A 21,696-nucleotide genomic window follows, 5' to 3' on the forward strand; every position below is an offset into this window, starting at 1 on the left:
ATTTTCAGGGAGCATAAGAAAATTTGCTGGAAATGACATATTTGGATGTTTACCATCTTCATTTCTTCAATTATGTCATATTAAACAAAGAAAACTTTGAAAGAACAGAAATAAAGCAAACATAGTGGGGACAAAATGGATAAAGGGAATATGACACATAACTTGGGTGACTTAGGAAGCTCATTTTCTCACAACTCACATATATTGGGTATTGTCAGTTCTTAACTGTTTTAAATTTTGCTTTATTTATAAGTGAAACAGCATTTTTTAACAAGTTTATTAGCCATCTTGGTCTTTTATTCTGTGGATTTCCTCTCCATTGGTTTACCAATTTTTCTAATAGTTTTTTTACATTTCTTATTTATTTAAATTAGCTCTTTGAAAATTAGTATAATAGCAATATTTCCCCCAGTTTTTTTTTTATTTTGTTTATGTTGGGATTTTTTCCATTGAGTTTTTAAATTTTTATATTGTCTAATTAATCAATTTAGTTTCTTCTGCTTCTGTATATATCATAATGCTTAGAAAAATCTTGTTTTCTTATAATTTTATGGGCTTTAAACTTTACATTTATAGCTTGAATCCACCAGTATTATTTCTTGGGTTAATTAGAAAAATAGGGGTCCAGATTTTTTTCCTTAGAAATGATCAACTCAGAAATTCCCAACTGATAATCCTTCAGGTGGTCACAGACATGATCTCATCAGCCTTGGGGGTGGCTAGGAAGGGTTATGGTCTGTCAGAACTCCTGGATCACTTGCCTTCAACCATGATCAGACTCCTCTATACATTCAAATAAATATAATTTAATGTGACAAATAAATATAATTTAATGTATGTCATTACTTGAAAAATATTGGGAACCCCCAGGCTAGACTATCATCCCAAGACCACTGATTGACTAATTCAAACTTTTCTCACTGACTTTATTTACCATCTTTACCATATACTAAACACATATTTATATTTGACTACATTTCTGGATTCTACTGTTTTTTTTTGTTTGTTTTTTTGTGTTTTTTTTGCGGTACACGGGCCTCTCACTGTTGTGGTCTCTCCCGTTGTGGAGCACAGGCTCCAGACATGCAGGCTCAGCGGCCATGGCTCATGGGCCCAGACACTCCGTGGCATGTGGAATCTTCCCAGACCAGGGCATGAACCCGTGTCCCCTGCATCGGCTGACAGACTCTCAACCACTGTGCCACCAGGGAAGCCCTCTACTGTTTTTACATTTATATATTTCCTCCATCTATACAGCACTATTTTAATTATTTGGTAATTAGAGGAAGTTCTCCTTGTGGTGGTTATTAATTAAAAATATGTATTGAACATCTACCATGTGCCAAGCACACTGCTAGGTACTGGGATATCAGCAGTTAAAAAAGATTCTCATGGAGCTTACATTTTGATGGGCGATGAGTATTAATAAGTGAAATATTTAGTATGTTAAGTGGTAGTGTTACAGAAGAAAAATAAAACAGGGAAATTATGTAGTTATTCTTAGAGTAAAGAAGGATTGTAATTAAAATAGAGCAGTCAATGAAGAACTCAAGAAGGTGACATTTGAAGGAGATGAGAAGAGAGGGTTGAGGTTATTAGTGAATGAGTGCTCCAGACAGAAGGAATAGCAACTGTAAAGGTCTAGAGGCGGGATTATGTCCGACATGGTTTAGGAAAAGCAAGGAGACTGATGTGAGTGAAGTAGTGTGAGCAACAGGAAGTAGTTGTAGGATTTTAGATCAGAAAACAGTAGGCTGGATTATGTAGGCCCTTTTATTGGCATTGGCTTTTTGAATGACATGACAAGCTCCTATAGGATTCAAGCAGAACCTAGAGAACTATGTAAAGACTGGTTCCAATGTCCACCACCATAAAGACCTAGAATATTTTCTCTCGACTCCTGCTTATCCATGACTCTTCTGTGTGAAGTCACTCCTCTCTCCCTAGATTAACCAAGCTCTTGTTCCTTTCCCTATGCCCTTAAGGTGATTTCTTAAACAGGTATCCCTCATCCCTTTGTATCCATAAGGCATTGGTCCAAGGACCGTCTGTGAATACCAAAAGGCGGGAATGCTCAAGTCCCATAGTCGGCCCTCTGTATCCGAGGTTCTACATCTTCAGATTCAACCAAATGTGCCAGGTGTAGTCCTGTAGTATTTATTGAAAAAATCTGCATAAAAGTAGACCCACACCGTTCAAACCCGTGTTGTTCAAGGGTCAACTGTACTCTGATGTTGATAGTAGTTTATCTCACTAAAGGAGAGAGAACACAAAATATATAATCTCTGACCTCTGGCCATATGTACTTTAAAAAGGGCACTCTGTGCATGTGTATGTGTGTGTGTGTGTGTGCGTGTGTGTGCGTGTGTGTGTGTGTGTGTGTGTGCATTTCTTTAGGGCCTATCCAAATGTGTAGGGCTAATTTGACTTATTGAATAGCCCTATAATGCTTTATAATTAGCCATTCTTTTTCCAGTTTCTTCTTCCCTGCCAGTTTCACTTCTGGCAGCTTGTCTTCTTTGTTTTTAAATTGCTACCTAATATGATTTAGTTTATACAAAATTTTATCTCTGATAATTAGACCAGTAAGATTGTTACATCATTTTATTCTTGAACAAATCTAAGTTAATATCCTCCTACTTGAATGTTATTTTAAATTTTCTTTGAATGTGAAATAAAATTCAAGTGTTTTCTTTCTTTCTCATCTTAAAGACCATTTAAATGTGTTTTCAGGTTTTGCTTCTATGGTATTGTAGTTTAGGTAGTTTGATAAAGAAGTGGAGTAGGTAAAAGCATAGGATAAAATATTTTATATTTGTTTATATTACAGGATCAACACAATCATCATTATCTATTTTAGAAGTATGACTGCAAAATCTTGCTATATACACAAGGAAGCCTGCATGCAAAATGATTTTTAATTTTCCAACTATGCCTATTGCTTTCACAGTCTTGTCTGTTTCCCTGCAAGCACCAGTGAGGTGACATAACTTGATTTATATTTCAGGGCTACTTTTAACGTGGCTTATTTTGCTTGAATTTACACTTGCCTCAACAATCCCACAGAGTATATTAAAAAAAAAAGTATCTGCTCTCCCCACACATCGGTTAAATTGCCCAATTTCTTTAGCGATGTTATTAAGATATGTATATAATTTAAAATGTATTACATCCATACTTTTCTTTTGAACAGAGGACTTTTTACATAAAGCCTTCCCTGAATACTTGGCATTAAGGTGAACAGTGAGTGAAAATATAGGCTGCACATTCTTGCTGCTCCTGGCAGTATGTGACCTTTAATTTAAATTAAATTAGTCAATATATATGATAGCACTTGATGAATCCTAAAACATTCCAAAAATGCCACCTAAATATTTAATTAAAATTTTTGACATCTGGCATCAGATTTCAGATGGAAATGAAATGCAGGATGATTTTAGGAAGCTCTATCTTAGGTAATTTGCAAAAAAGTGCCAGAGTTCAACCTGATTAAATGTTTGACCAGTTTTCAGAAATTTAATTAACGATTTTAGTTATTGTTTTCAGTAACTATTTCTTTAGAGAATAATTCTAGTACTCATCCACTTGTAAATTTATTTGAAATTTAGAAAAATTTGAACTTGCTGAAAATGTAACAGGAAGTTTACTGTGCATATAAATAATTATAAATATGAAAATAAATAATAAATTTCTAACTTAAATGTGTTCTAAATAATTATAAATATTCAATCCATAACAGTTTTACAGTTAAATCGAAGTTGATAGTATTATGACCTTGAAACTAATTATTTGGTGGAGAAATAGTGGAGATTATCATGCCGTTTGCTTCTTCTTTAGCAATGTATGGAGATATGTAGAGGTTACTTTAACAACGGAGGATAAAAACAAGTGCCATGTCTGTGGCTTGTCACAGGATGGTTCTCTCTCTCTCTCTTTTTTTTTCTTTTTTTTGCATCTCACTCCCTTTATTTATTTTTTAACATCTTTATGGGAGTAAAATTGTTTTATAATTGTGTGTTAGTTTCTGCTGTGTAACAAAGTGAATCAGCTATATGTATACATATATTACCATATATCCTGCCTCTTGTGCCTCCCTCCCACCCTCCATATCCCACCCCTCTAGCTGGTCAGAAAGCACCAAGCTGACCTCCTGGTGCATTGCGGCCGCTTCCCACTAGCTATCTATTTTATATTTGGTAGTGTATATACGTCCATGCCACTCTCACACTTCGTCCCAGCTTACCCTTCCCCATCCCCATGTCCTCAAGTCCATTCTCCACATCTGCGTCTTTATTCCTGTCCTGCCCATACGTTCTTCAGAACCTGTTTTTTTTTTTTAAGATTCCAAATAAATGTGTTAGCATATGGTATTTGCTTTTCTCTTTCTGACTTACTGCACTTTGTATGACAGACTCTAGGTCCATCCACCTCACTACAAATAACTCAATTTCATTTCATTTTACGACTGTGTAATGTTCTTTTGTATATATGTGCCACATCTTCTTTATCCATTCATCTGTCGATGGACACTTAGGTTGCTTCCATGTCTAGGCTATCGTAAATAGAGCTGCAAAGAGCATTGTGGTATATAACTCTTCATGAATTACGGTTTTCTCAGGGTATATGCCCAGTAGTGGGATTGCTAGATCGTATGGTAGTTCTATTTTTAGTTTTTTAAGGAACTTCCATGCTGGTCTCCATAGTAGCTGTATCAATTTACATTCCCACCAACAGCGCAAGAGGGTTCCCTTTTCTCTACACCCTCTCCAGCATTTATTGTTTGTAGGTTTTTTGATGATGGCCATTCTGATGCATGTGAGGTGATACCTCATTGTAGTTTTGATTTGCATTTCTCTAATGATTAGTGATGTTGATGATCCTTTCATGTGTTTGTTGGCAATCTGTGTATCTTCTTTGGAGAAATGTCTATTTAGGTCTTCTGCCCACTTTTGAATTGGGTTGTTTATTTTTTGATATTGAGTTGCATGAGCTGCTTGTAAACTTTTGCGATTAATCCTATGTCAGTTGCTTCATTTGCGAATATTTTCTCCCATTCTGAAGGTTGTCTTTTTGTCTTGTTTATGGTTTCCTTTGCTGTGCAAAAGATTTAGGTTTTGTTAGGTTCCATTTGTTTATTTTTGTTTTTATTTCCATTTCTCTAGGAGGTGGGTCAATAAGCATCTTGCAGTGATTTGTGTCATAGAATATTCTGCCTATGTTTTCCTCTAAGAGTTTTAGAGTGTCTGGATTTATATTTTGGTCTTTAGTCCATTTTGAGTTTATTTTTGTGTATGGCATTAGGGAGTGTTCTAATTTCATTCTTTAATATGTAGCTGTCCAATTTTCCCAGCACCACTTTTTGAAGAGGCTGTGTTTTCTGCATTGTATATTTTTGCATCCTTTATCAAACATAAGGTGAACATATGTGCATGGGTTTACCTCTGGGCTCTCTATCCTGTTCTACTGATCTATATTTTGGTTTTTGTGCCAGTACCATACTTTCGTGATTACTGTAGCTTTGTAGCATAGTCTGGAGTCCAGGAGCCTGATTCCTCCAGCTCCGTTTTTAATTCTTAAGATTGCTTTGGCTATTCGGGGTCCTTTGTGTTTCCATACAAATTGTGAATTTTTTTGTTCTAGTTCTGTGAAAAATGCCATTGGTAGTTTGATAGGGATTGCACTGAATGTATAGATTGCTTTGGGCAGTATAGTCATTTTCACAATGTTCATTCTTCCAATCCAAGAGCATGGTATATCTCTCCTTCTGTTGTATATCTCAACATTAATTACTTTCATGAGTGTCTTACAGATCTGTGCATACAGGTCTTTTGTTTCCTTAGGTAGCTTTATTCCCAGGTATGTTATTTTTTTGTGTCACAATGGTAAATGGGAGTGTTTCCTTATTTATCTTTCAGATTTTTCATCATTAGTGTATAGGAATGCAAGACGTTGCATATCATGTTACTTTACCAAATTCATTGATTAGCTCTGGTAGATTTGTGGTAGCACCTTTAGGATTTTCTATGTATAGTATCATGTCATCTGAAACATTAACAGCTTTACTTCTTTTCTGACTTGAGTTCATTTTATTTACTTTTCTTCTCTGACTCCTGTGGCTAAAACTTACAAAACGATGTTAAATAACAGTGGTGAGAGTTGGCAACCTTGTCTTGTTCCTGATCTTAGTGGAAATGGTTTCAGTTTTTCACCACTGAAAACTACGTTGGCTTTGGGTTTGTCATATATAGCCATTATTATGTTGAGGTAAGTTCCCTCTATGCCTACTTTCTGGAGGGTTTTTATCATAAATGGGTGTTGAATTTTGTAGAAAGTTTTCTGCATCTATTGAGATGATCATATGGTTTTACTCCTTCAATTTATTAATATGGTTTATCACATTGACTGAATTGCGTATATTGAAGAATCCTTGCATTCCTGGGATAAACACCACTTGATCATGTTGTATGATGCTTTTAATGTGCCGTTGGATTCTGTTTACTGGTATTTTATTGAGGGTTTTTGCATCTATATACATCACTGTTATTGGCCTGTAGTCTCCTTTTTTTGGTGGCAACTCTGTCTGGTTTTGGTATCAGAGGGGTGGTGGCCTCGTAGAATGTGTTTGGGAGTCTTCCACCCTCTGCTTTATTTTGGAAGAGTTTGAGAAGGGTAGGTGTTAGCTCTTCTCTAAATGTTTGATAGAATTCACCTGTGAAGCCATATGTTCCTGGGCTTTTGTTTGTTGGAAGATTTTTAATCACAGTTTCAATTTCAGTGCTTGTGATTACTCTGTTTATATTTTCTATTTCTTGCTGGTACAGTCTCAGAACATTGTGCTTTTCTAAGAATTTGTCCATTTCTTTCAGGTTGTCCATTTTACTGGCATATGGCTGCTCATAGTAATTTCTCATGATGCTTTGTATTTCTGCAGTGTCAGTTCTTACTTCTCCATTTTCATTTCTAACTGTATTCATTTAAGTCTCCTCCCTTTTCTTCTGGATGAGTCTGGTTAACAGTTGATCTATTTTGTTTATCTTCTCAAAGAAACAGCTTTTATTTTTATTGATCTTTGCTATTGTTTCCTTCATTTCTTTTTCATTTCTGATCTGATCTTTATGATGTTTTTCCTTCTGCTAACTTTGGGTTTCTTGTTTTGTACTGTTCTTCTTTCTCTAATTGCTTTAGGAATAAGGTTAGGTTGCATATTAGAGATATTCTTTGTTTCTTGAGGTGGGAGTGTATTGCTTTATACTTCCATTTTACAGCTGCTTTTGCTGCATCCCATAGGCTTTGGGACGTCATGTTTTCATTGTCATTTGTTTCTAGGTATTTTTTAAACATATTTATTAGAATATAATTGCTTTACAATGGTGTGATAGTTTCTGTTTTATAACAAAGTGAACCAGTTATATATATATATATATATATGTATATGTATATATATATATATATATATATCCCCATAACTCTTCCCTATTGCATCTCCCTCTCTCACACACTTCTTATCCCACCCCTTTAGGTGGTCACAAAGCACTGAGCTCAGCTTCCTGTGCTATGTGGTTTCTTCCCACTAGATATCTATTTTATGTTTGATGGTGTATATATGTCCATGCCACTCTCTCACTTTGTCCCAGCTTACCCTTCCCCTCCCTGCATCCTCGAGTCCATTCTCTAGTAGGTCTGCATCTTTATTCCCATCTTGTCTCTAGGTACTTCTGACCACTTTTTATTGTTTATTTTAGATTTCATATATATGTGTTAGAATAGGGTATTTCTTTTTCTTTTTCTGACTTACTTCACTCTGTAGGACAGATTCTAGGCCCATCCACCTCACTAAAAATAACTCAGTTTCATTCCATTTAATGGTGAGTAATATTCCATTGTATGTATGTGCCACATCTTCTTTATCCATTCATCTGTTGGTAGACACGTAGCTTGCTTCCATGTCCTGGCTATTGTAAATAGAGCTGCAATGAACATTTTGGTACATGACTCTCTTTGAAGTATGTTTTTCACAGGGTATATGCAAAGTAGTGGGTTTGCTGCGTCTTATGGTAGTTATATTTTTAGTTTGTTATGGAACCTCCATACTGTTCTCCATAATGGTGATATCAACTTACATTCCCACCAACAGTGCAAGAGGGTTCCCTATTCTCCACACCCACTCCAGCATTTATTGTTTGTAGATTTTTTGATAATGGCCATTCTGACCGGTGTGATATGATATCTCATTGTAGTTTTGATTTGCATTTCTCTAATGGTTAATGATGTTGAGCATACTTTCATGTGTTTGTTGGCAGTCTGTATATCTTCTTTGGAGAAATGTCTATTTAGGTCTTCTGCCCATTTTTGGATTGGGCTCTTTGATTTTTTTGATACTGACCTGCATGAGTTGCTTATATGTTTTGCAGACTAATCCTTTGCCTGTTGCTTCATCTACAAATATTTTCTCCCATTCTGAGGGTTGTCTTTTGGTCTTGTTTATGGTTTCCTTTGCTGTGCAAAAGCTTTTAAGTTTCATTAGGTCCCATTTGTTTATTTTTGTTTTTATTTCCATTTCTCTAGCAGGTAGTTCAAAAAGGATCTTGCTGTGATTTATGTCATAGAGTGTTCTGACTAGGTTTTCCTCTAAGAGTTTGATGGTGTCTGGCCTTACATTTAGGTCTTTAATCCATTTAGAATTTATCTTTGTGTATGGTGTTAAGGAGTGTTCTGTTTTCATTCTTTTACATGTAGCTGTTCAGTTTTCCTAGCACCACTTATTGAAGAGGCTGTCTTATCTCCACTGTATATTCTTGCCTCCTTTATCAAAGATAAGTTGACCATATGTGCATGGGTTTATCTCTGGGCTTTCTATCCTGTTACATGATCTATATTTCTGTTTCTGTGCCAGTACCATACTGTCTTGATTACTGTAGCTATGAAGTATAGCCTGAAGTCAGGGAGCCTGATTCCTCCAGCTCCATTTTTCTTTCTCGAGATTGCTTTTGCTATTCGGGGTCTTTTCTGTTTCCATAAAAAATGTGAAACTTTTTCTTCTAGTTCTGTGAAAAATGCCAGTGGTAATTTGATAGGGATTTCATTGAATCTGTAGATTCCTTTGGGTAGTACAGTCACTGTCACTATGTTCATTCTTCCAATCCAAGAACAGTGTGTATCTCTCTATCTACTTATATCATCTTTAATTTCTTTCATCAGTGTCATAATTTTCTTCAAACCTCCTTAGGTAGGTTTATTCCCAGATATTTTATTCTTTTTGTTGCAATAGTAAATGGGCATGTTTTCTTAATTTCCATTTCTGATTTTGCATTATTAGTGTACAGGAATGCAAGAGATTTCTGTGCATTAATTTTGTATCCTCATACTTTACCAAATTCATTGATTAGCCCTAGTAGTTTTCTGGTAGTGTCTTCAGGATTCTCTACATATAGTACCATGTCATCTGCAAACAGTGACAGCTTTACTTCTTCTTTTCCAATTTGGATTCCTTTTATTTATTTTTCTTCTATGATTGCTGTGGCTAAAACTTCCATAAATATGTTGAATAATAGTGGTGAGAGTGGGCAAACTTGTCTTGTTCCTGATCTTATAGGAAATGGTTTCAGTTTTTCACGATGGAGGACGATGTTGGCTGTGGGTTTGTCATATATGACCTTTATTATGTTGAGGAAAGTTCCCTCTATGCCTACTTTTTGGAGAGTTTTTAAAATAAATGGGTGTTGAATTTTGTCAAAAGTTTCTCTGCATCTATTGAGACGATTGTATGGTTTTTCTCCCTCAACTTTTTATTATGGTGTATCACGTTGATTGATTTGTGGATATTTAAGAATCTTTGCATTCCTGGGATAAACCCCATTTGATCAGAGCGTATGATCCTTTTAATGTGCTGTTAGATATTCTGTTTGCTAGTATTTTGTTGAGAATTTTTGCATCTATGTTCATCAGAGATATTGGTCTGTGGTTTTCTTTGTGACATCTTTGTCTGGTTTTTGTTATCAGAGTGATGGTGGCCTCATAGAATGTGTTTGGGAGTGTTCCTCCCTCTGCTATATTTTTGAAGGGTTTGTGAAGGATAGGTTTTAGCTCTTCCCTAATGTTTTATAGAATTCACTTGTGAAGCCATCTGGTTCTGGGCTTTTTTCTGTTGGAAGATTTTTAATCACAGTGTCAATTTCAGTCCTTGTGATTGGTCTGTTCATATTTTCTATTTCTTCCTGGTTCAGTATCGAAGGCTGTGCATTTCTAAGAATTTGTCCATTTCTTTCAGGTTGTCCATTTTATTGGCATATATTTCCTTGTAATCTCTCATGATTTTCTGCAGTGTAGGTGGTTACTTCTCCTTTTTCATTTCTAATTCTATTGATTTGTGTCTTCTCCCTTTTTTTCTTGATGAGTCTAGCTAATGGTTAATCAATTTTGTTTATCTTCTCAAAGAACGAGGTTTTAGTTTTATTTGTCTTTGCTATCGTTTCCTTCATTTCTTTTCCATTTATTTCTGAACTGATCTTTATGATTTCTTTCCTTCAGCTAACTTTTTTTTTTTATTCTTTCTCTAACTGCTTTAGGTGTAAGTTTAGCTTGTTTATTTGCAATGTTTCTTGTTTCTTAAGGTAGGATTTTATTGCTATAAACTTCCCTCTTAGAACTGCTTTTGCTGCATCCCATATGTTTTGCATCATCGTAATTTCATTGTCATTTGTTTCTAGGTATGTATTGATTTCATCTTTGATTTATTCTGTGATCTCTTGGTTACTAAGTAGTGTGTTGTTTAGCCTCCATGTGTTTGTATTTCTTACAGATATTTTTCCTGTAACTGATATCTAGTCTCATAGCATTGTGTTCGGAAAAGATACTTAATACAATTTCAGTTTTCTTATATTTACCAAGGTTTCATTTGTGACACAAGATATGATCTATATTGGAGAATATTCCATGAGCGCTTGAGAAAAATGTGTATTCTGTTGTTTTTGGATGGAATGTCCTATAAATATCAGTTAAGTCCATCTTGTTTAATGTATCATTTAAAGCTTGTTTTTTCCTTGTTTATTTTCATTTTGATGTGCTGTCAATTGGTGAAAGTGGGGTGTTAAAGTCCCCTACTATGATTGTGTTACTGTCGATTTTGCCTTTTATGGTTGTTAGTGTTTGCCTTATATATTGAGGTGCTCCTATGTTGGGTTCATAAATACTTACAGCTTTTATATGTTTTTCTTGGATTGATACCTTGATCATTATGTAGTGTCCTTCCTTGTCTCTTGTAATACTCTTAGTTTAAACTCTATTTTGTCTGCTATGAGAATTGCTACTCCAGCTTTCTTTTGGTTTCCATTTACATGGAGTTTCTTTTGCCATCCCTCACTTTCAGTCTGTATGTGTCCCTAGGCCTGAAGTCGGTCTCTTGTAGACAGCATATATATGGGTCTTGTTTTTGTATCTATTCAGCCAGTCTATGTCTTTTGGTTGGAGCATTTAATCCATTTGCATTTAACATAATAATCACTATGTATGTTCCTATTACCATTTTCTTAATTATTTTGAGTTTATTATTGCAGGTCTTTTCCTTCTCTTATGTTTCCTGCCTAGAGAAGTTCCTTTATCATTTGTTGTAAAGCTGCTTTCTCTTACCTTTTGTTTGTCTTCAAAGGTTTTAATTTCTCCATGAAATCTGAATGAGATCTTGTCAGGGTAGAGTAATCTTGGTTGTAGGTTTTTCTCCTTCATCACTTTAAATATGTCCTGCCATTCCCTTCTAGCTTGTAGAGTTTCTGCTGAAAGATCAGCTGTTAACCTTATGGGGATTCCCTTGTGCGTTATTTGTTGTTTTTCCCTTGCTGCTTTTAATATTTGTTCTTTGTATTTAATTTTTGATTGATTAATATGTGTCTTGGTGTGTTACTCCTTGGATTTATCCTATATGGGACTCTGTGTGCTTCCTGGACTTGATTAACTATTTCCTTTCTCATGTTAGGGAAGTTTTCAATGGTAATCTCATCAAATATTTTCTCAGTCCATTTCTTTTTCTCTTCTTCTTCTGGGAACCCTGTAATTCGAATGTTGATGTGTTTAATGTTGTCCCAGAGGTCTCTGAGACTGTCTTTAATTATTTTCATTCTTTTTTCTTTATTCTGCTCTACAGTAGTTATTTCCACTATTTTATCTTCCAGGTCACTTAATCCATTCTTCTGCCTCAGTTATTCTGCTATCGATCCCTTCTAGAGCATTTTTAATTTCATTTATTATTTTGTTCATCAGTGCTTGTTTGCTCTTTAGTTCTTTTAGGTCCTTGTTAAATGTTTCTTATACTTTCTTCATTCTATTTCCAAGATTTTGGATCATCTTTACTGTCATTACTCTGGATTATTTTTCAGGCAGACTGCCTATTTCCTTTACATTTGTTAGGTCTTGTGGGTTTTTGCCTTGCTCCTTCATCAGCTGTGCGTTTCTCTGTCTTCTCATTTTGCTTAACTTTCTGTGTTTGGTGTCTCCTTTTTGCAGGCTGCAAGTTCATAGTTTCCATTGTTTTTGATGTCTGTCCCCAGTGGCTAAGGTTGGTTCAGTGGGTTTTGTAGGCTTCCTGGTGGAGGTGACTAGTTACTGTGTTCTGGTGGATGAGGCTGGATCCTGTTTCTGGTGGGCAGGTCCACGTCTGGTGGTGTGTTTTGTGGTGTCTGTGGCCTTACTATAATTTTAGGCAGCCTCTGTGCTAATGGATGTGGTTGTGTTCCTGTCTTGCTTGTGGTTTGGCATATGGTGTCCTGCACTGTAGCTTGCTGGTCATTGATTGGAGCTGAGTCCTGGCATTGAGATGGAGATCTCTGGGAAATTTTGCCCTTTTATATTATATGGAGATGGGAGGTCTCTTGTAGACCAGTGTCCTGAACTTTGCTCTACCACCTCAGTGGCACAGCCCTGATGCCTGGCTGGAGTACCAAGAGCCCCTCCTCCACATTGCTCAGAATAAAAGGAAAAAAAAATAAAGAACAAAAGAAGATAAAACAAAATAAAGTAAAATAAAATAAAGTTATTAAAATAAAAATAATTATTAAGAAAAAAGAATTTTAAGGAAAAAAAGGAAAAAAGAAACAAACGGGCAAACAGAACCCTAAGATAAATGGTAAAAGCAAAGCTATACAGACAAAATCTCCCACAGAAGCATACACGTACACACTCACAAAAAGAGAAAAAGGGAAACAAATTTATATATATTGTTGCTCCCAATATCCACCTCCTCAGTTTGGGATGTTCATTGTCTATTCAGGTATTCAACAGATGCAGGGTACATCAAATTGATTGTGGAGATTTAATCTGCTGCTCCTGAGGCTGCTGGGAGAAATTTCCCTTTCTCTTCTTTGTTCCCACAGCTGCCCGGATTTAGCTTTGGATTTGAACCTACCTCTGCATGTAGGTCACCTGAGGCTGGCTTTTCTTCACTCATACAGGATGGAGTTAAAGGAGCAGCTGATTCAGGCGCTCTGGCTCACTCAGGTCGGGGGAGAGAGGGGTATGGATGTTGGGTGAGCCTGTAGTGGCAGAGGCTGGCGTGATGTTGCACCAGCCTGAGGAGTGCTCTGCCTACTCCCGGGGAAGATTTCCCTGGATCACGGGACCCTTGAAGTAGCGGGCTGCACAGGCTCCCAGGAGGGGAGGTGTGGATAGTGACCTGTGCTTGCACACAGGTTTCTTGGTGGCTGGAGCAGCAGCCTTAGCATCGTATGCCCATCTCTGGGTTTCACGCTGATAGCCCTGGCTTGCACCCATCTCTGGAGCTCCTTTAAGTGGTGCTCTTAATCCCCTCTCTTTGTGCACCAGGAAACAAAGAGGCAAGAAAACATCTCTTGCCTCTTTGGCAGCTCTAGACTTTCCCGGACTCCCTCCCAGCTAGCTGTTGTGCACTAGTTCCTTCAGGCTGTGTTCACACAGCCAACCCCAGTCCTCTCCCTGGGATCTGACTTCTGAAGCCCAACCTCCAGCTCCCATCCCCCGCCCGCCCTGCTATGAGAAGAAGACAAGCAGACAAGCTCCTCAGGCTGGTGAGTGCTGGTCGGCAGCGATCCTCTGTGCGGGAATCTCTCCGCTATGCTCTCTGCACTCCTGTTGCTGTGCTCTCCTCCATGGCCCTGATGCTATCCCCTTCACCACCTGCAGTCTCCACCTGTGAAGGGCCTTCCTAGTGTATGGAAACCTTTCCTCCTTCACAGCTCCCTCCCACTGGTACATGTCCCATCCCTATTCTTTTGTCTCTGTTTTTTATTGCTTCTTTTGCCCTACCCAGGTACGTGGGAAGTTTATTGCCTTTTGGGAGGTCTGAGGTCATCTTCCAGCTTTCAGTAGGTGTTCTGTAGGGGTTGTTCCACATGTAGATGTATTTCTGATGTATTTGTGGCAAGGAAAGTGATCTCTTTGTCTTACTCTTCTGCCATCTTGAAGCTCCTCTCTAGGTTTTTTTTTTTATTTCTTCAGTGATCTCTTCGTTATTAAGTCATGTATTGTTTAGCCTTCATGCCCTTGTATTTTTTACAGATTATTTTCCTGTGATTGACACCTAGTCTCATAGTGTTGTGGTCGGAAAAGATACTTGACAAAATTTCAATTTTCTTAAATTTACCAAGGCTTGATTTGTGACCCAAGATATGATCTATCCTGGAGAATGTTCCATGAGCACCTGAGAGGAAAGTATATTCCTTTGTTTTTGAATGGAATGTCCAATAAATATCAATTAAGTCCATCTTGTTTAATGTATCATTTAAAGCTTGTGTTTCCTTATTTATTTTCTTATTGGATTACCTGTCCATTGGTGAAAGTGGGGTGTTAACATCCCTTACTATGATTGTGTTACTGTTGATTTACCCTTTTATGGCTGTTAGCATTTGCCTTGTTTACTGAGGTGCTCCTATAATGGGTGCAAAATTATTTACATTTGTCATATCTTCTTCTTGGATTGATCTCTTGATCATTATGTAGTGTCCTTCTTTTTCTCTTGTAATAGTCTTTGTTTTTAAGTCTATTCTGTCTGATATTAGAATTGCTCCTCCAGCTTTCTTTTGATTTCCATTTGCATGGAGAATTTTTTTCCACCCCTCACTTTCAGTCTGTATGTGTCCGTAGGTTTGAAATGGGTCTCTTGTAGACAACATATGTATGGGTCTTATTTTTGCATCCATTAAGCCAGTCTATGTATTTTGTTTGGGGCATTTAATCCATTTACATTTAAGGTAGTTATCGATACGTATGTTCCTATTACCATTTTCTAAATTGTTTTGGGTTCGCTATTGTAGTTCTTTTCCTCCTCTTGTGTTTCCTGCCTAGAGAAGTTACTTTAGCATTTGTTGTAAAGGTGGTTCAGTGGTGTTAAATTCTCTTAGCTTTTGCTTGTCTGTGAAGGTTTTAATTTTACTGTCAAAACTGAATGAGATCCTTGCTGGGTAGAGTAATCTTGGTTGTAGGTTTTTCCATTTCATCATTTTAAATATATCCTGCCATTCCCTTGTGGCTTGCAGAGTTTCTGCTGAAAGATCAGCTGTTTACCTTATGGGGATTCCCTTGTATTTTATTTGTTGTTTTTCCACTGTTGCTTTTAATATTTTTTCTTTGTATTTAATTTTTGATAGTTCGATTAATATGTGTCTTGGCATGTTTCTCCTTGGATTTATCTTGTATGGGACTCTCTGTGCTTCCTGGACTTGATTGACTATTTCCTTTCCTATATTAGGGAAGTTTTCAACTATTATCTATTCAAATATTTTCTCAGTCCCTTTCCTTTTCTGTTTTTCTTCTGGGACCCCCATAATTTGAATGTTGGTGCATTTCATTTTGTCCCAGAAGTCTCTGAGCCTGCCCTCAATTCTTTTTATTCTTGTTTTCTTTATTCCACTCTGCAGTAGTTATTTCCACTATTTTAGCTTTCAGGTCACTTATCCATTCTTCTGCCTCAGTTATTCTGCTTTTGATTCCTTCTAGAGAATTTTTAATTTCAGTTATTGTGTTGTTCATCAATGTTTGTTTGCTCTTTAGTTCGTCTAGCTCCTTGTTAAACGTTTGTTGTATTTTCTCCATTCTATTTCCAAGATTTTGGATCATCTTTACTGTCATTACTCTGAATTCTTTTTCAGGTAGAGTGCCTATTTCCTCTTCATTTGTTTGGTCTGGTGGGTTTTTGCCTTGCTCCTTCATCTGCTGTGTGTTTTTCTGTATTCTCAATTTGCTTAACTTACTGTGTGTTAGGCTCTCCTTTTTGAAGGCTGCTTGTTCATTGTTCCCGTTGTTTTTTTTGTCTTCCCCCAGTTGCTACGTTTGGTTCAGTGGGTTGTGTAGGCTTCCTGGTGGAGAGGACTGGTGCCTGTGTTCTTTTGGATGAAGCTGGATCTTGCATTTCTGGTTGGCAAGACCGCATCTCGTGGTGTGTTTTGGGGTGTCTGTGACCTTATCATGATTTTAGGAAGCCTCTCTGCTAATACGTGGGGTTGTTTTCCTGTCTTGATAGTTGTTTGGCATAGGGTGTCCAGCACTGTAGCTTGCTGGTAATTGAGTGGAGCTGGGTTTTAGCATTGAGATTGAGAGCTTTGGAGATCTCTTGCCATTTGATATTGCATGGAGTCAGGCGGTCTGTGGTGAACCAATGCCCTGAACTCAGCTCTCCCACCTCAGAGGCACAGGCATGACACCTGACTGGAGCACCAAGACCCTGTCAGCCACATGGCTCAGAAGAAAAGGGAGAAATAATGAAAGAAAGAAAGAAAGAAAGAAAGAAAGAAAGAAAGAAAGAAAGAAAGAAAGAAAGAAAGAAAAAAGAAAAAAGAAAGAAAGAATAAAGTAAAATAAAGTTATTAAAATAAAAAATAAAGAAATTATTAAAGATATTTTTTTAAAAATTAAAAAGAAAGAAAGAAAGAAGAGAGCAATCAAACCAAAAAACAAATCCACCAATGATAACAAACACTAAAAACTATACTAAAAAACAAATTAAAAAAACAGACAGGCAGAGCCCTAGGACAAATGGTAGAAGCAAAGCTACACAGACAACATCACACAAAAAAGCATACACATACACAGTCACAAAAAAGAGAAAAAGGAAAAAAATATATATATATATATAAATATAAAAAAGAGGAAGAGAGCAACCAAATCAATAAACAAATCTACCAATGATAATAAAGTCTAAATACTAAACTAATATAAACATAAAACCAGAAACTAATTAGGTGCAATAAGCAAACCCCAAGGCTACAGTTGCTCCCAAAGCCCACCGCCTCAATTTTGGGATGATTCTTTATCTATTTAGGTATTCCACAAATGCAGGATACATTAAGTTGATTGTGGAGATATACTCCACTGTTCCTAAGGCTGCTGGGAGAAATTTCCCTTTCTGTAATTTGTTTGCACAGCTCCTTGTTTTCAGCTTTGTATTTGCCCCCTCCTCTGTGTGTATCTTGCCTGAGGGTGTCTGTTCCCCACACATATAGGAGGTGGTTAAAGGAGCAGCTGATTAGGGGGCTCTGGCTCCTTCAGGCCTGGGGGAGGGGTAAGGAATGCAAAGCAAGCCTGTGGCAGCAGAGGCCAGAATGACGTTCCAACAGCCTGAGGCACACTGTGTGTTCTCCCAGGGAAGTTGTCCCTGGATCACGTGACCCTGGCAGTGGCAGCCTGCACAGGCTCCCGGAAGGGGAGGTGTGGATAGTTACCTGTGCTTGCACACAGGTTTCTTGGTGGCAGCAGCAGCAGCCTTAGCATTTCATGCCTGTCTCTGGTGTTCACGCTGACAGCTTGGATCATGCCCATCTCTGGAGCTCGTTTAGGCAGTGCTCTGAATCCCTTCTCCTCGCGCACCCCAAAACAATGGTCTCTTGCCTCTTAGGCAGGTCCAGACTTTTTCCCGGACTTCCTTCTGGCTAGCTGCTGTGCACTAGCCCCCTTCACGCTGTGTTCATGCAGCCAACACCAGTCCTCTCCCTGGGATCTGACCTCTGAAGCCGGAGCCTCAGCTCCCATCCCCCACCCACCCCAGCAGGTGAGCAGACAAGCCTCGCAGGCTGGTGAGTGCTGTGTGGCACCGATCCTCTGTGCAGGAATCTCTCCGCTTTGCCCTCTGCACCCCTATTTCTGTGCTCTCCTCCGTGGTTCTGAAGCTCTCCCCCCCGCCCACCCCCCATCTCCTCCAGTGAAGGGGCTTCCTAGTGTGTGGAAACTTTTCCTCCTTCATAGCTCCCTCCCAGAGATGCAGGTCCTGCCCCTATTTTGTCTGCTTTTTTCTTTTTTCTTTTGCCTTACTGTGTTATGTCGGGAGTTTCTTGCCTTATGGGAAGTCTGAGGTCTTCTGTCAGCGTTCAGTAGGTGCTCCTTAGTAGTTGTTCCACATGTAGATATATTTCTGATGTATTTGTGGGGAGGAAGGTGATCTCCAAGTCTTACTCCTCTGCCATCTTGAAGGTCTCTCTTTGAGCAGACATCAAGCACACTCTGGACTCTCAGCTGGGATCACTCTTCACCCCTTAATGTGGCATCTTGTCAAGTCTCAGAGAGCTCCACAGGGATGTGGGGATGTAAGAGCTCCCTGTAACAGGCATCTTGGCCTCTCCTCTCCGCTACTGCCCTGGATAGTTTTGTTTGCCTTTTGGTATGATTATTTTACTTTTTGGTCTTCTCTCACCCCCTTCTGTTTCCTTCTTCATCACTGACACACATTTTTCCTGTACATCATTTCTGAAAGACCTTCTTCTCAGTAACCAGCGTCTCTGGAGGTTATAAACCTTTCAAGACAAAACAGAATGAATTTTCTCTTGATAAATGTTGAACCAACACATTGTAGGAAATGTGGAGGATATTTTTAGAAATGGAGTCTGGCCAGTATCTCTCTATTTGTCTTCTATCTCTCTATATATGTTAACTCTACTTGTGAATACAGATAGTTATTACCACATGAAATATTTTCCTCAAACAAAAAAGTACCAACATTTTTTCTATACACACAGATAAGTGTCTACAAGTACATATTTATATACTTATTGATGTATTTAACAAATTTTGTGAGCATCTACTTTGTGCCCAACACCATTCTATGTACAGTGGATAAATCTCTGAATAAGTCAAAGTTTCTGGGCTTTTGAAGCTTACATTCTAGAAGAGAGGGGGATGAAAATACATGCATACATACACACACATGTACATAACTATAATAATTTGTATTATAACTGTGAGAAATGATAGGAAAAAATAAAGTGCAAGGTCCTTTGACAGTGTATAAGAGAGGTACCTAATCAAGACTGAGACATTAGAAGAGGCATCTCTGTAAAAATTAAATTTATGCTGAGATCTGAATAGTAAGTAGAAATTGATGGTCAGAAAGCTAGGAGAAAATCATTTCAGGAAGAGCAAATATCATGTCTAGAGACCCTGAGTTGATAAGGCACTTGCTTGAGCAACATAGAGAAGGTTTGAGTGTCTAGAATATATAGAAAAAGTGGAGGAAAACAGGAGGAACAATATAAAGTTCTGGATGAGATCACAGACTGGAGTCAAACTCCATGGGTCATATTCCAGTTCTGCCAAACTTACTATCTGTGGGGTCTTTCTCAATATACATAACCTGTCTCTAATTTAGTTTCCTCATCTGAAAAATGGGTATGATTGGAATAATAATGATCTCTTAGAGTTTTATGACTATTAATTGAGATATTTTAACTAAAGTACTTAGGAAAATGTCTGGCACATAGTAAGCATTAGCTATTATTATTACAAGTATTTTGAATACCCCTCCCAGCAAAATAATTTGCATCTATGTGTCATCTTTCTGATAGGCATTAATACATACAATTTGACTAATGAAAGATTAATGTATGAAAAAACTGCTTTTAGTTTAGCTTCCTCATTTTGTGAGAAGATAGGAGCTTCAGGCTCAAACAACTAGTTGGTAATAAATTTAGTTCACAAGTCTATAGATTGTCATATCAGTGCTCTTCCCAAATCATTACCCCAAATCTTCAGTTGTGTTCAAATTAGTATCAAATTCCATTGCACCCTGGATTTAGAAGTTACAGGTTCTCCTGGATGTGGAATGGAGTAACCTTCAAGTCTTTTATCAGACATAAGCTTTGCTGATCCCAAATCTACTTCACCCATACTTTTAAAGGCTTGATAAAAGACAGAGCCAATGCTTAGTTGCTGGAGTCACATAATTACTCTGGGCTTCATACTTGGGCTCATCCCATTAGCAGAATGAATACTTCTTGGAAATCCCATAGGAACAAAAGAATTATTCCTTACTTGACTTAAACTATACTGGGACATCATTTACTTCCCCACCATACCCCCAAATCTCAGAAATACATGCATTTTCAGCTTAGATTACTCTGTTTTGTACTGATTTAGAATAAAGCATCAAAATTCATTTGGTGCAGAGATGATAAACTCATTGGAAATATTAGGGTCTATCTTTATGCATTTCAATAAACTCTAGGTTTTTAATAAGTTCAAGGAATTTGGTTAGGTCCGTGTAGAATATAAAGATGAAGAAGGCATATCTGTAGACCTTGAGAATCTTACCATCTAAAAAGGAAGTTAAAACAAGGGCAGAAATAAATATCTCTTCATAATATGAAAAGAGCCAAGGGAAGGTAGAAAATAATATGATGAATATTCAACAGAGGAAATTAAATACAAACTGTGTGTGTGAGGATGGGAATAAAATCATAGATGAGGTATAATTTGATGTGTGCTTTTAAAAGTTAAATAGAATATTAATTGGCAAAAATGACAAGGAAAGGAATTGCAGATAGAGGAAACAGGATTGAACAAAGGCATGGAGACAGAAAAAATAAAGACTGTACTTAGGGAGTTGGGAGTAGTTTTTTTAAGTTGGAACATAGGACATGTGTATTAAAGCTAAGAAATAATTATAGAAAGGAACACTGAGGCCAGATTATTGAACACCCTAATTGTCAAGCTGAGTAATTTGGACTTAATTATAATAGTAGTGGGAATGTTTATGAAGATCATACTTATACCTGTACATTAAGAAGATATCTCTTTTAGTGTTATTGGTATATAGCATAGTTTGGTTGGGGAGATAACTGGACACTGAGAGAAGCAGCAATATTCTGGGGGTGATAAGCGATTAGGACTTGAACAAGTATGGTAGCAGAGATAATGGATTTAGTCATTGCAGAGATAAAATTTGTGGATCTTGGCAAGTGATTCCATGTAAGGAGTGAGTGAGAGGGAGGTGTGAAATTACTCTATTGTTTTGTGCTAAGGAGAGTGGGGGAATGGTAGTGTCATTATTAAAAATAAAAATAGGAAGGACCTGTTTTCTTTGTATGGTGCTTATCATATCATCATGCTTAACTGGCTTCTTAATAAATAGAGAAACCACATAGGATAGTGGTTAGGAGTCTAGACAATGAAGTCAGATTATCTGGGTTCAAATCCTGGTTCCATTGCTTCTAGTTTTGTGATCATGGGAAAGTTGTGTGAGCTCTCCAAGCTCAAGTTTCTTCAGTCTGAAGAATGAGAGAGTTGATAATTGTAGTACCTACCTCAGAATGTTGCTGTAAGGATTAAGTTATAACCCATAAAATTGCTCATGATATTAATTAATATTTAAATAATTATTTAAAGAAAATGACATATTTTAGTAAGAAGTATAATTATAAGATGTATTTGAACCTATAACATGGATATGTGTTCATATATTAAGATACTTTA

The sequence above is a fragment of the Delphinapterus leucas genome, chromosome X, assembly GCF_059928025.1.
Source record: "Delphinapterus leucas isolate spDelLeu-1000000601 "Yukka" chromosome X, BTC_Dleu_Yukka2, whole genome shotgun sequence".
Classification (NCBI taxonomy): Eukaryota; Metazoa; Chordata; class Mammalia; order Artiodactyla; family Monodontidae; genus Delphinapterus; species Delphinapterus leucas.